A 13231-nucleotide genomic window follows, 5' to 3' on the forward strand; every position below is an offset into this window, starting at 1 on the left:
GATATTGATTTCCACTGGTGGAACATGTTTGCAAAATGAAGGTAAGCGGTATTTTATGTTAACAAGTGATATACTGCGATTATGATGAGTGACTCCATATGAAAGACGACTGTGTAATATATTAATTTCACCAGCGGAGTCTTTCTCTATAATATAATAAAGTATATTTTATGTTTACAGTAGAGTTATTACTGTGGAACCATGACAAGTGCTTAAACCTACACAAAGATTCTCTACTGAAAATTCTTTCATCAAAGTACACGTATACTATGCTTTTAAATACGGTTTTCTTAATATAAATTCCCTTATCCAACAACATTTTCTTTTCTTTTCTTTTCTTTTTTTTTTTTCCTGTCACTGCTATTTAATTTCATCCCTTAATTCTTCTGCTATAACACCGCAAATTGTACCAATTACTTTTTGCTTGGACATCTTTAAAGTTGCCAGTCGATTTCGAATCGATCAGATGGGGCGTTTACACTTAGTCGATTTGCGTTCGATTCAGTTGAATTGACGTCACTTTCAACTTAATCGACCGTGTAAACGGGACTTCAATTTAATCGCTTGTTGATCGAAGGCGACTAATAGACTGGCAACTGAATTGAAAGACGTTCTATTTTCTTCTGCTATAACACCGCAAATTGTACCAATTACTGCTTGCTTGGACATCTTTAAAATTGCCAGTCAATTTCGAAACGACCAGAGGAGAGCGAGTCGACAAGCAGCATTCAATTTCGGTTGAAACAATTGAAACATCCATCGATCTGATTCGGCCTAGTTGCTTCGATTTAGTCGCAAATGCAACGAGTCGATTTAGCCGTGCGACTAAATCGACCAAGTGTAAACGCCCAGAGGAGAGCGAGTCGACAAGCAGCATTCAATTTCGGTTGAAACAATTGAACACATCCATCGATCTGATTCGGCCTAGTTGCTTCGATTTAGTCGCAAATGCAACGAATCGATTTAGCCGTGTAAACGCCCCATAAGACGCAACTGCATGTCCTCACTGGATGAACACTGCTGCTATCTGAAGTACTATACTGTGACAAATAGCTCGTTCGATGTTTCTTTATCTTTTGAGCATATATTAACACCATTATACTAATATTAAAGTCGTTAAGTTTCCCATAATTTTATGTTGGTGTTAATGGAAGAATTTCAGCTTACTGACCCTTTCAGCACGGAAGCTATATGAGACTAGACCTAAAGCTTAACGTGGTATCCAAACCTCTTGAGCTTGCACCAAGTATTCTCCAAAGATTAGGAGATACTCTAAAACATAAATTTTCAAATGAAAATCGATGAATAAATTAGTAACCTACCAATTCCTATTCCTTTAACCTTAAAAAAAGAAAAAAAGAACCATCTACGGTTTCTCATCTTTCTTTTTGCCGGGGTTAATACAAAACGGATGTGTGCCCTTAAAATTAAGCGGAATAATAGACAATAGAAATTTCCGTTGTATTGGTGATAATCTATAGGTGCCCATGGGTGAAGGCAAAGTTCATTGGCGTCAGCAGAGCATAAACTTTACGAGGGGGGGCAGACTATAGAATGCCTTCAGGAAAACGTGAGTTATGAATAATATTCGTACATTGCTTTGTTGACTTGAAAAGCGAACAAAAACTAATTTTTTTGTATTTTATTTTTACCTTCGATATCATTTTTTTATTTTTAAATATGGAACACTTTACAGTTTATTTGTTGATTCAAACAATAAAATTCAACCTTGTTTTACAATTTTAGTTAAACAACAACAAGTATATATCAAAAATAAAATAATGATAGAAGATGGTGTGAAATGAATACTCAGAAACAATACAGTTTTGAAAACAGGTTTTCGGCCTATAAGCCTATATTTAATGTAAAAGAGGTTCAACAAAGTGTATTTTTAAAAAAATAGTTGATTTTTTTTTTTAAATAGCTAAATTAAACTCCTCCTGCTGCTCGGTATCTAAACACAGACAATTTGTTATTTCAAAGTTTACTCCACCTTCAGCTTTATAAGACCAAAAACTGCCTGCCTTTTTTTCACAATTGGAAATAAAGTTTTGTGCTACTTTTTTCATTCCCACTTTGTCTAACATTGTTTTGTGAGCGTACGAAACTGCTACATGCTTGAGCCTCTTTTGGTCATACCCGGGTTCGATTCCCGGCGGGAACTCGTGTGGTTCGGATTCCACGTTAATCAGTAGGTCCCCGTCTTATATAGCCTCGCTGCTGAAAGGGATGCTAAACTAAAATCAACAACAACATCTTTTGAGTAATAAGATCAGGACCCAGTGGGTACGCCCGTAGGCTAGTTAGGAGTATATGGATCACCGTTTCACCGTTAGGAAATCAAATAACAGTGTATATATGTAGGGTGTTTCAAAACAATACCGACAACGTTTGGGAGGTGATACCTGACACCAAGATAGGACAAAAAATTATAGACCATCCTGAGTGCACTAATGCTTCCTTTCGGAGTTATAGGCAGAGATGGAGTGGGTCCGTGGGTCAAGTGTGTCAAGTTTCCTGAGTGGGTCAGTGGGTCAACATCATGTGACCCACCACCCACCGTGACCCACTGCGACCCACCACCCCCCATGACCCACTGCGACCCATCGACTCAGTATGATCTATCGACCCTCTCTGCTCACTGCATTGTAGAGAGTATCTTCTGAAGACTGGTAAATTTGTCACCGTTTTACTTTCAAGACCTTCATTTCCCTTTCTTTTCCACTTGTTTCTGTCTACTTACCTGAGGTGAGTATATCTAACCAAGTGAAAAAAGAACTTCAGGCACTTTCGGATATTGATGTTTTTAATAGTAATAATAGCAATAGGATTTACACTCCAACTTGGCTTTCGAGACCTGTGGGTTTTTAGAGCTAACTACTGGAAAAAATACATTTTTGAATCACTGTAATATATAAATTATTTATAAAAAATTGAATGTAACTATGTGTGCCTGATCATCACGGTCAAATTGCAAAGTCAAATGAAATTACTTTTGGTATATAGTTAGGCCTTAATCCAAACTGGGATGTTATATTGCTTTTATAACGCATAATATCCTAAGGAGATAGAGAGGATCCGAATTTTTGCGAAAAAAAAAATGAGTATCTCGCAAGCCGTTAAACTTACGGAGCTGAAATTGAGTGTATTAACTCTTTATTGAAAATAAACAGAATGTGTCCTAGCATTTTTTTTTTTAAATTCTCCTTTATGTGGTGGGGAGGGCACTTTCTATATATGGAAAATTGGTAGTGAGTTGGTTTGTAAAAATGATCGTAAACGATCGATGTTATTTAAGAAAAAAAAAACAGAAACAAAAATACATTGCTTGACTCCATATATCCATTGCTTTCTGCTATAATAATTGATGAAGCTTATGTTTATTAAATGGAGCGCTCACAGCACAGGGCAATCAACCCATAAAGTTGTGAGAAAAATAGGCATAAAATTTGTACTGTAAGCTTAATTACATGGAAATTTGAAGTTTGGATTGGACGCATAATTGTATGGAAAATTTTACTTTTTTTTTTTTTTTTTTTTAACCTTTACGTTGGTCTACTTACTTTGATTTGGAACTTTGAAATTTCATCCTTTTTTCCACTGAAAAGTATTGATAATTCAATAAGGAAATAATTATATTATAATTTAATTGAAATTCAACGTAATTTGGCACATGGCAAACAGCAGTGTGGTAATTGAAGTTGAAGAAGGAGGGAAATTTCCATTCACCTCTGAATACTTTCCAGAAACCTCGTTTGCTTTCACTTTCTAGACGGGGGAGGGAACTTGGTAATGGTATCAAACCTTCATGTGTAATTACAAAAATTAAATTTATAAACAAATAAGAAATCATCAGTTTATCAGGCTTTAATTGATAATTTATTCACAAGATTCCCTATCAAAGGCGTGGTAGATGAAGTTTGTTCTACATGGGTCGACATTGCCAACTGACATGGTCGATATGGAAGAGATGTTGTATGGTGATAGAGAGATGATACTTCTTGCTGAGTATTTCAAAACTGACCAAGAAAAATCGTTATCAGACTTAAGTCTTAACAAGCAGATTATCGATGAGAAGTTGCAGAAATCGGGTAGAAGTATTATCAATTTCCACGACAGAGTACGAACGGGGATTTCCCCTTATGAATTTACAGATAACTGATATTAGAAATAGATTAAGTGCTCAAATATTGTCTAACTTGTTGTTCATCAATGTTAATGGCCCACTGCTAGACAAGTTCAAAGTAGACGAGCTAGTTATTTCTTGGCTGAAGGATAGACATCATTCCACTGCGGATGATTTACCGCCAAAAAGTTACCAACAGGAAATAAATCCGATCTCAGATTTGTTTTAAGGTGGAAAATTACGAGTTACGGAAAATGTATACCAGTAGGGGAAAGTGGGGGAATACCACGCAACGAGGGAATACCACGCACCCTATTTTCTCAGTTCTAATGCTTCGAAACTGATTCAGATTAGTGCTACTATCTAGTTTAGAGTATGAAAGACATATTGCATGAGCGAGGCGCCAGTTGCTGCTAGGTGTGGTTCATGGCGTGGCGAAATGTTGTTTTGCTGCAATTTCTTCTAATTTACTTCGTTTATAGATTTAGAGGTATGTATTGAAATACTTAGTTGATTTTTATAATGTGTATACAATGTTTTAGCGTAGTGTGTTAGTAGTAAGTTCATGCTAAATCTGTTTATATGAAACGACGTGAAACTTCTGAAGGTTCAATTTTTCTTTCTCGGCTTGGAATGGGGTAATTGCACGCATGTCGTCCATTGTGCGTGGTATTGCCCTTCACGAAGCAGTTATCAAAAAAGTTTATGCTGCGTTTCTTTTCCTTTTTTATGTATATTGCAGATGCCATGACACTATATTAGGCAAACAGATAAGTGCAAATGGACATTAGAACAACTACCAAACGCCATAGGAGCAGTAAATGGCAGAAGAAAAATTAGAGAGGTAGCAAATGATTTTGGGATACATGAGGCTACATTACGAACAAAAGTGAAAGCTGGGACTGTCTGTTCTAAGAAAATGGGAAGAAAAGTTGTATTGAGCTCTACACAAAAAGTGGAACGTGCTGATCACGCTTTACATTTAGCCAAGTTGTTTTACGGAATGTCTTCAATTGAACTACGCAGAATAGCTTATAAATACGCAGAAGCTAATAATGTCGAACACAATTTGAATTAAAAAAAGTCGACTTGCTGGGAATGATTGGTTGGAATTGTTTTTAAAGAAAAATTCCACGATAAGGAGCAATTAGTATTAACAGGGTCGCCGAATTCAATGAAGAAAAGATGAAAGGGTATTTTAAGAACCTGACAGAAGTTACCGAAAAATATCATTTCTGTGAAGATTACATCTTTAATGTTGACGAAACAGGTATATTCATAGTATAGACACCAGGGCGTATTTTGGATCCAAAGGGAGTGAAACAGCTCAGAGCACTGATATCATGGGAAAGGGGTAAAACCGTTGCAAAGCTGCCAGGTCTTACATACCCCTATGTTTATCTACCCAAGAAAACGCATGTCACCTCAGCTGCAGAAAGGAGAATCTACTGGATCTATATATTCTTGGGTGGAGCAATGAATCTAGTGGCTGCAACATTTTGCTCTTATTGCGAAACCGATAACAAATGATCCAGTCCTACCTATTTTGGATCACACGAGCCATATTTCATTAGAAATTTACAATTTTTGTAAGAAGAAAGAAATTGTTATGGTTACAATACCACCGCATACGTCGCATAAACTTCAGCCGCTAGACCTCACCTTTTTTGGTCCCCACAAAAAATATTTCAACCAAGAATGCACACTGTTTGCGAAGCACTACGTTAATGAAAAATTTCTCCATATTACTTACGTTAGTCGATATCTTTAATAGAGCTTATCCGAAAGCAGCAAATATGGACAAAGCTGTTAATGGTTTTAAACAAGCGGGTATTTGTCCTTTGGAGCTGGACACTTTTAGAAAAGAAGATTTTGAAGCTGTTCAGCAATTCCAGGCCGTAGAACTTGAAGATAAAAGAGAGACTTTTGAAGAAGTGAATTTCCAATTGCTTTCCGATGCTCAAACTATTATAAGCCTACGCCAAAATGAACAACCATCTTCGACGAAAATAGGGCTAAATCGAGAAGAACATCAACTACTCGGAACACCATCACAGCAGTTACCATTGCTTGTCCAACCGTCTTCTTTACAAAATGAGGCTGTGAAAGTCTCAGATTTCTCCTATCTCCAGGTCTGCCAAGTCAACTACTCGAAATAACAAAAAGCGTTCAGAAATCTTAACTTCTACTCCAACCAAATGAATATTGGAAGATGCTGAATTCAGAAAGAGCACTAAGCGAAGAAAGCGCCAAGAAAGCAAAGTTGAGAAGAAAACTCGAAAATTCGATGTTGGTGGAAAACGTGAAGACAACCTGTGGAAACAAACTAGAAGTTGACCTAAACGTACAGTCAACAAACGACCTAAGTTTATGGAAAGAGATTCTGATGTTTCACGTTAAGGAATTAGTGCGTGCCAATACCCGATGTAATGCGTGTGATTACCCGATGTAGTGAGGAATACCACGCGTTTCTCGTTTTTCACAAACTTTATTTTTACAGAATCTATGGAAATCAAGGAGCACTACAAACGACGGAATATGAAACTAGAATGATTAAGTTACAACATACATTTTCCTCATGTTAATTTGTTTGGTTTGTAGCGAGATATTGGAAAATGTACCTTAAGTGCGTGGTATTCCCCCACTTTCCCCTATTACTAATGGCTTAGTTTTTTTATTCAACTTTGTACCTACTTTTTAGTAAGTCTCTTCTTTGCTTTAGGTAAACTACTTTGGAATAAATATTCATATTAATTGCAATTATGCATATTTGTAACTTAAATTTAACGTTGTGTTTTAGTTGAACTGCACCCAATCTGCTGTGTGGAGCTCTAAGACAGCAGACAATGGTGATCCATCATTAATTTCATATGATTTCCAGAAGTATCGAAAGTCTGCAGCCCATCGAACCACTGAAATTCCATAGAAAATGAAGTTGGAATAGACACATCCAAAAATATTATAAAGATGACATCTCGTAGTCTTCATGAAGAAAATAGCTATCACCACGAGATGGCACCAGCCCATAATTTGGTCGCCAGCAAGAGATCTTGCAAAGTATTATATAACGCATCTGAGTCTTCTGTATCCGATTCCAAGTCCTTTGGAACAAAAGCTTCCACCCACGAATCAGATGAAACTATGTAACCAATAACAGACCCACACATTGTATAGCACTACGTACCCATGTATCCAAAGGAAGATACATTTGGCAAGCCACAGGTGGAAAGTGCTGATAAATCAAATTTGCAAAGTGCTGACGAAAACCAAATAGAGAGTAAATATGAATTGGAAGTGGAGAAAGTAAATGAATTAAAGGAAGAACCAAACAGTCAAGATTGTGAAAGCGGAGATGGTACAGGGAGGGAGACTGCTAATGAGATATCTCAGGAATTAGATTGTTTGGATGAAATCAAAAGAAAGGAAAGTGACCTGGAGTATACAGAAGCAGATAAATACGCGATAATAGAAAACGAGAAAGACACCGACATCAATGCTAATTTAAAAAGTGAGAATCCTTACAATTTGCAATCACGTGAAAATGTTCACTTCAAAAGGTGTAAGAGAAAAATTGCAATGAAGAAAAAGAAGAGAAAGAAATCCAAAATTAAAAGATATTTGATGAACAGGCAGAAGAAGCCACAGTCGATAAGATGTTCAAAGAGAAAGCAAACTAGAAGACAACTCATAGAGAATTTTCGGAAGAAAAAGAAGAGAAAAACCCCAAAACAACTATGCAACCTGAGAAAAAAGAGGAAGAGAAGAAAGAAAATTGGACTGAACAAGAGATGGAAACACCATAGGAGGAAAAACAATAAAGTGGAAAAAGAAATACTTGGAAGAAAGTGGAAAAGAAAGAAAGACAGAAAGAAGCAGACATATAATGAAAAGATGTGGGACAGAAGAAGCGGGAGAAGAAAGAGACGGAAAAAGACAAAATCGACAAATGGATGGTGTTTCATTGTGTGTTTTGCATTAATATTCTTTTAATTACTTATTTACTTGGCTTATATAAACGTCTTTAATAACGTAATAACCACAATCCATTCAAATAGTATAATTATATTTATCGTAATCATCAACAAGCTTTTTTTTTCATACGTATTCACATAATTAATATACATCTTCACCTATCACTTACAGGTCTTAAATGAGCTACTCAGAACGACATTGAAGATGAAATCCAAAAACCATACATGAATCATTCCTATCAGACTTCATTACAGAAACTAAAATTTTGTGGGTACGTTAATGTGAAGCTACACAATAGACATCAGGAACATCGGGTCGGAAGAAAACATTATGAAGACCCTATGGGTCCAAGAACTTCTAGAATTTCATTCCGATTAATTTCATACGCATAGTTCGAGGATCTTCCTTAATCTCTTATTTTTATATCACGTACAATTTTCTTCTTTTCTTTTTAAATAATATCGTAAATTTATGGCACAGACTAAAATTCAAGTTGTCTACTGCCTGTATAAAATTTGTAAGATACATACATTGTAACAATATAGAATAACTTATTAAATGAATAAACGACCGAACTTCATAAATATGAATTTTCAGAACAGTAAAATTATAAAAACAGTAAATGAAATAACTATAAATACAATCTTGTAATCGATCACGAAGTGGAGCATTACATAGTGATTACACAAATTACAATTATGAGCATACTTTATGGAGATGCTCTCACATAGGGTACCCGAGCACCTTTATACCCTATGAACAACTGATTTTTCAAGTCTTGTGAGAAAAATACTGTGAACTGAGAAACCATAATCTCTTCCATATTGTACAGGGGTATTTTCCTGCGAATAGAAGTTTCTTTTGGAATGCGTTCAGAAAGTAACACTGGCAAGAATACTCTTTTAGTACAAGTATATTTTAGGCACACTAATTTCCCCCCACTTCGAACTGTTTCAATTTCCTCACTGACAAAAGCTTTACCATTTTATATCGTAAAGGTCAGATCCACCGTTATTGTAACAGAGTGGTGCTTGAGCGATTGACTAGAAATTCAAACTCCGATTAATGGCAATTTCACAGTCTTGTTTTATTACAAGTGTAAACTCTTTAGTCAGTTCAGAGGAGGCCGTGGATCGTGTTCAGAGTTGATGACGATGGATTTTGGTGAGTCGAGTAGGTCAAAGTGGATGAGAGTGGTTCATGGTGGGTGGTGGGTCAGCGTGGGTCACGGTGGGTAGTGGGTCACGGTGGGTGGTGGGTCAGAGTGGGTCACCGTGGGTCGTGTTTCACGGTATGTAGTGAGTCAGTGGGTCGTGGGTCACGGTGGGTGGTGGGTCAGTGGGTCGTGGGTCAAGTTTTCATTGACCCACGCCAACTCTGCTCGGGTTGCGAAATTCTAAATGGTAATGCAAACGTTTTGTTAGTAGTCTATAACCGCCAACTTCTGTCTTACCTCTGCAAATGTTTTTTACTCAATGTTACATGTTGGCTTCTACATTTTCTTTGCCCTACTATAAAACAAGCGGCAAGTGTGAACGTTAACATTTGCCCCGCTTCAGATATCTTCCAATAATTGCCAGCCATCTCCCGCCAGAGCACTTTTTTCTTTTGCGTACTACTGATAAGAAATACGAACTTATACAGCTTTTCCAGGAGATATTTCCAATCCTACAACTTCAACTGAAACTACATTATAAACTGTGACACTTACCTACGAATAGTTTACTTTTTTCCTTTGCAACAAACTTTCTCCTCTGCTACTCTTCACACTGCACGCACACGGCTTCTTTCCTTTCCCGTTCTGACATGTGTCATGCCGAACTAATTTTCAATATCCGCTTGTTTACCGACGTTGCCACTTCTTCGTCAATAGCATTTTCACTCTTGCCCCAGCGTTCACTCTTGCCCTGGTTACCCATACGTATGTTGATAGTAAAAAGTTTACATTGATCAAGCTCCTGAGCAGTAAGTACGCCAGAAATTTTTACTTGGGGGGTGTTCAAAATAAAGGGGGGGGTGCTCTCAGAATAGTGATATAATTTTTAAGCAAACTCAAACAAGAAAACATTATATTTTGTTACGCAACTATTGCAATATTACTACTATTACTACTACTACTACTACTACTAGTGGACAAACACCGTGTGCGTGGGTTTTCTCGGGGTTCTCCCGTTTCCTCCCACTTTCTTCATTCCACCATTTTCATTCATTATTCATCATCACCGTCTCCTTTAGCCTAACCGGCATAATCGTGGGACGTAAAACTCAAGGATTTCATTTCATTTTTCTACTACTACTACTACTACTAATAATAATAATAATAATAATAATATTATCAGTTCTTCCCAGTGGTAGATTTAATAAAGTAAGTTCACACATTTGAGCATTTATTATTATTATTAAACTAAGTAATACAGTGAAACCTCTCAAAGCGGACATCGGTGGAACCGATTATTTGTCCGTAAATGAGAGGTGTCCCTAAAAGGAAGGGTTCTCTCTCATAACACCACACCATACATATTTATGGCATGGAAGAATAAGAAAGTTTGTCCTGTTACGAAGATCTCCATTATTGAGAGATGCCCGTTAAGAGAGGTTTCACTGTATTAGCAATTAAGCTGCACTGTTTTGCCCAGTAATTACATGTGAATTGATTACATACGAATTATTGTAATTATTTTGCAAAATTCTGCTATTGTTTCCATTTATTCAACCCCAGCAAGTTTTAGTGGGTGATCTTTTTTTTCCAAAATATTAATTGGGAAAAATTCCCTCGTCCCATGCTGAAATCACATTCGTTTAGTAATTAATACTGTACGTAGTTCCAATTTCATTATTTTAATATTCTAACCCTGTTGTTAACGTTAATTGTTGTAATATTATTTGATCTCTTAATCTCCGTTCCTGCCCCTTCCTGGCTACGTTATTGGCTCTGAATATCTTTCATAAGAAAATTATTCATTGATTTAGTTGTTTTCCAGAAATCCAGTTTTTCAGTTTACAAATATGTTGTATCTTTCTGTTTTGTCTTCTTTAATATACCCTAATTTTAATAACCCCAGGGCTCATAGGGGTCTGATCTCTTGTAAATAGTTGAAAAGTGACCAAAAATGGCCAAAAGCACACAAAAAAGTGACCAAAATCTCATCATGCCCCTTTTTTTCTTTAATTCTTCTTTTTGAGCTTCCTCCTTTCTTAGGTTTTCCAAGTATTCTTTGTAGTTACGGTAAGCAGACTTAGCAGATGTAAGAAGCTTCTGAGTAAGTGAAACCAGTTCTGACCTATTTCCGAATTTCTTCATCCCAAACATTATATTTAACTTCGCATTGAGAGTTCTCAAAGCCATGAAATATTCAAATTCATCACCTACTCTTAAGAACATACAAGAAGACTAATACAAGACGGACATGATGAACCACACAAACACACAACGTTGAACGGAGCGTTAACTATTACGAGAGAAAACTAAAAGATTATTATGATAGAAGAAAGAATAGACACAGAAGGGTTCTCAACCCCACCTTCCATCCACCAACCATCCACTGTGCTTTAGAAAGAATAAAAGCTGAAGTGAGAATAAAGCTGTTCACATATGGCAGCAAGTACTGAAGCTTTCAGAAGAGTAATGAGTAACAAGTTTCTGTCTTTTTCCATTTGTTTTTATATTTTTCTTAGAAAACTGCCAATGCAAAACTAAATCACACGAAAAAGTCACTTTACCTCTCAAAAAAGTAACTTTTAGTGACCAACTTGAAAAAAAGTAAATTTTAGTTGAAAAAATTACTCGTTATGAGCCCTGTTCCGCTCAATGAATTTACGTGAATAAAAACATACTTTACAAAAATTAAGCTAGCACCAAATGCGTTCCTGCATAACACTCGAATCAGTCTAAAAATATATATAATTCTTACTTCTATCGATCTTTTCATTTCTAAAAATATTTTAACTACACCCTTCTAACGTCCGTCCGTTGGTACACCACTTGCAGAGCAGGCTCGAAACCAGCTACAGAGCTTTAGGGCCCATGAATATGTTAGGAGGGACCAAGTCATTAAAAATTCTCTTACAAATATCTAAATTGTGCATTTTGTATTGAAGTCTGGATGAAACATGAAAAATTTAGGGACGGCCAGGCCCTCCCTAGCCCCTCTCTGGTTGCGAGCCTGTTGCAGAGTAGCACTTACCAACTGAATCTGGTATTGGCTTATTACTATATTGTCACATTTTTCCTTATTGAGGAGGAGGTAGGTGAATGACCTCTCAAGACGTTGCCAATTTCAGTCATCTGCATCTGTCCATCCATCTCTTTTCTCGGAAACGACTGCGGAGCCCAGGAGGGTAGGTATCAGCGGTCTGTTTTGTCAATTGTTTCGATCGAAACACTGCCCGAAACAATGAGGTCATGTGGTTCTCGAAGCCGTACAGGAGAACGAGGTCGCTTCGTATTTTGAAGTGAAATAAATAAATAAGAATATTGCCTTCTTTCCTAAACGCTAAACCTTTTTTAACTTGATGTAATAAATAACCTATATGATACTGATTGATACAATTGGATTTGGGGGAGTATTCTTTTTCCATTCAGGGGTGTGTGTAAAAAATTTGGAGGGGTGTTAGGGGGTGTAGATTACTCCCTGCTCCTGAGCCTTCAGAATTTCATATCACGCCCCCACCCCGTTACGAAATCCTGGCTAAACGTACCAATATATGATCCAGTAAAATAGTTTAGAATGATCGAGCCCCTGGTGTGATGATCACAGTATTTCATGTCACGGACCCCTCCTTTACGAAATCCTGGCAGAAGGGAAAGGTTTTTTCTTAAAACTCGTCTGACATGGACCTGAACTGAGGCCTGAAATCAGGCTACAACTTGACCTTGTTGCTAACTAAGAATTCCGTGCAATTACTTTTATTCTGAGATTATGTAGGGGTCTCAGACGATCCTTAAAACTAGCTATGTTTTACCAGTAGAGCCTCTCGTGGCTGCTGTATTAAACAGATGAAAAACATTTGAAGAATTGTTACGTACAGGGCAATCAACTGTCGTAATCGTAAATATTATTGCTCTTCTATTTCACAACATGAGTTCGTCCGAAGAGGATGAAATAGCCATAATAGCGATATCTACTCTGTTGT

Source organism: Thermobia domestica, chromosome 5 (genome assembly GCF_964235325.1).
Source record: "Thermobia domestica chromosome 5, izTheDome1.hap1.1, whole genome shotgun sequence".
Taxonomy (NCBI): domain Eukaryota; kingdom Metazoa; phylum Arthropoda; class Insecta; order Zygentoma; family Lepismatidae; genus Thermobia; species Thermobia domestica.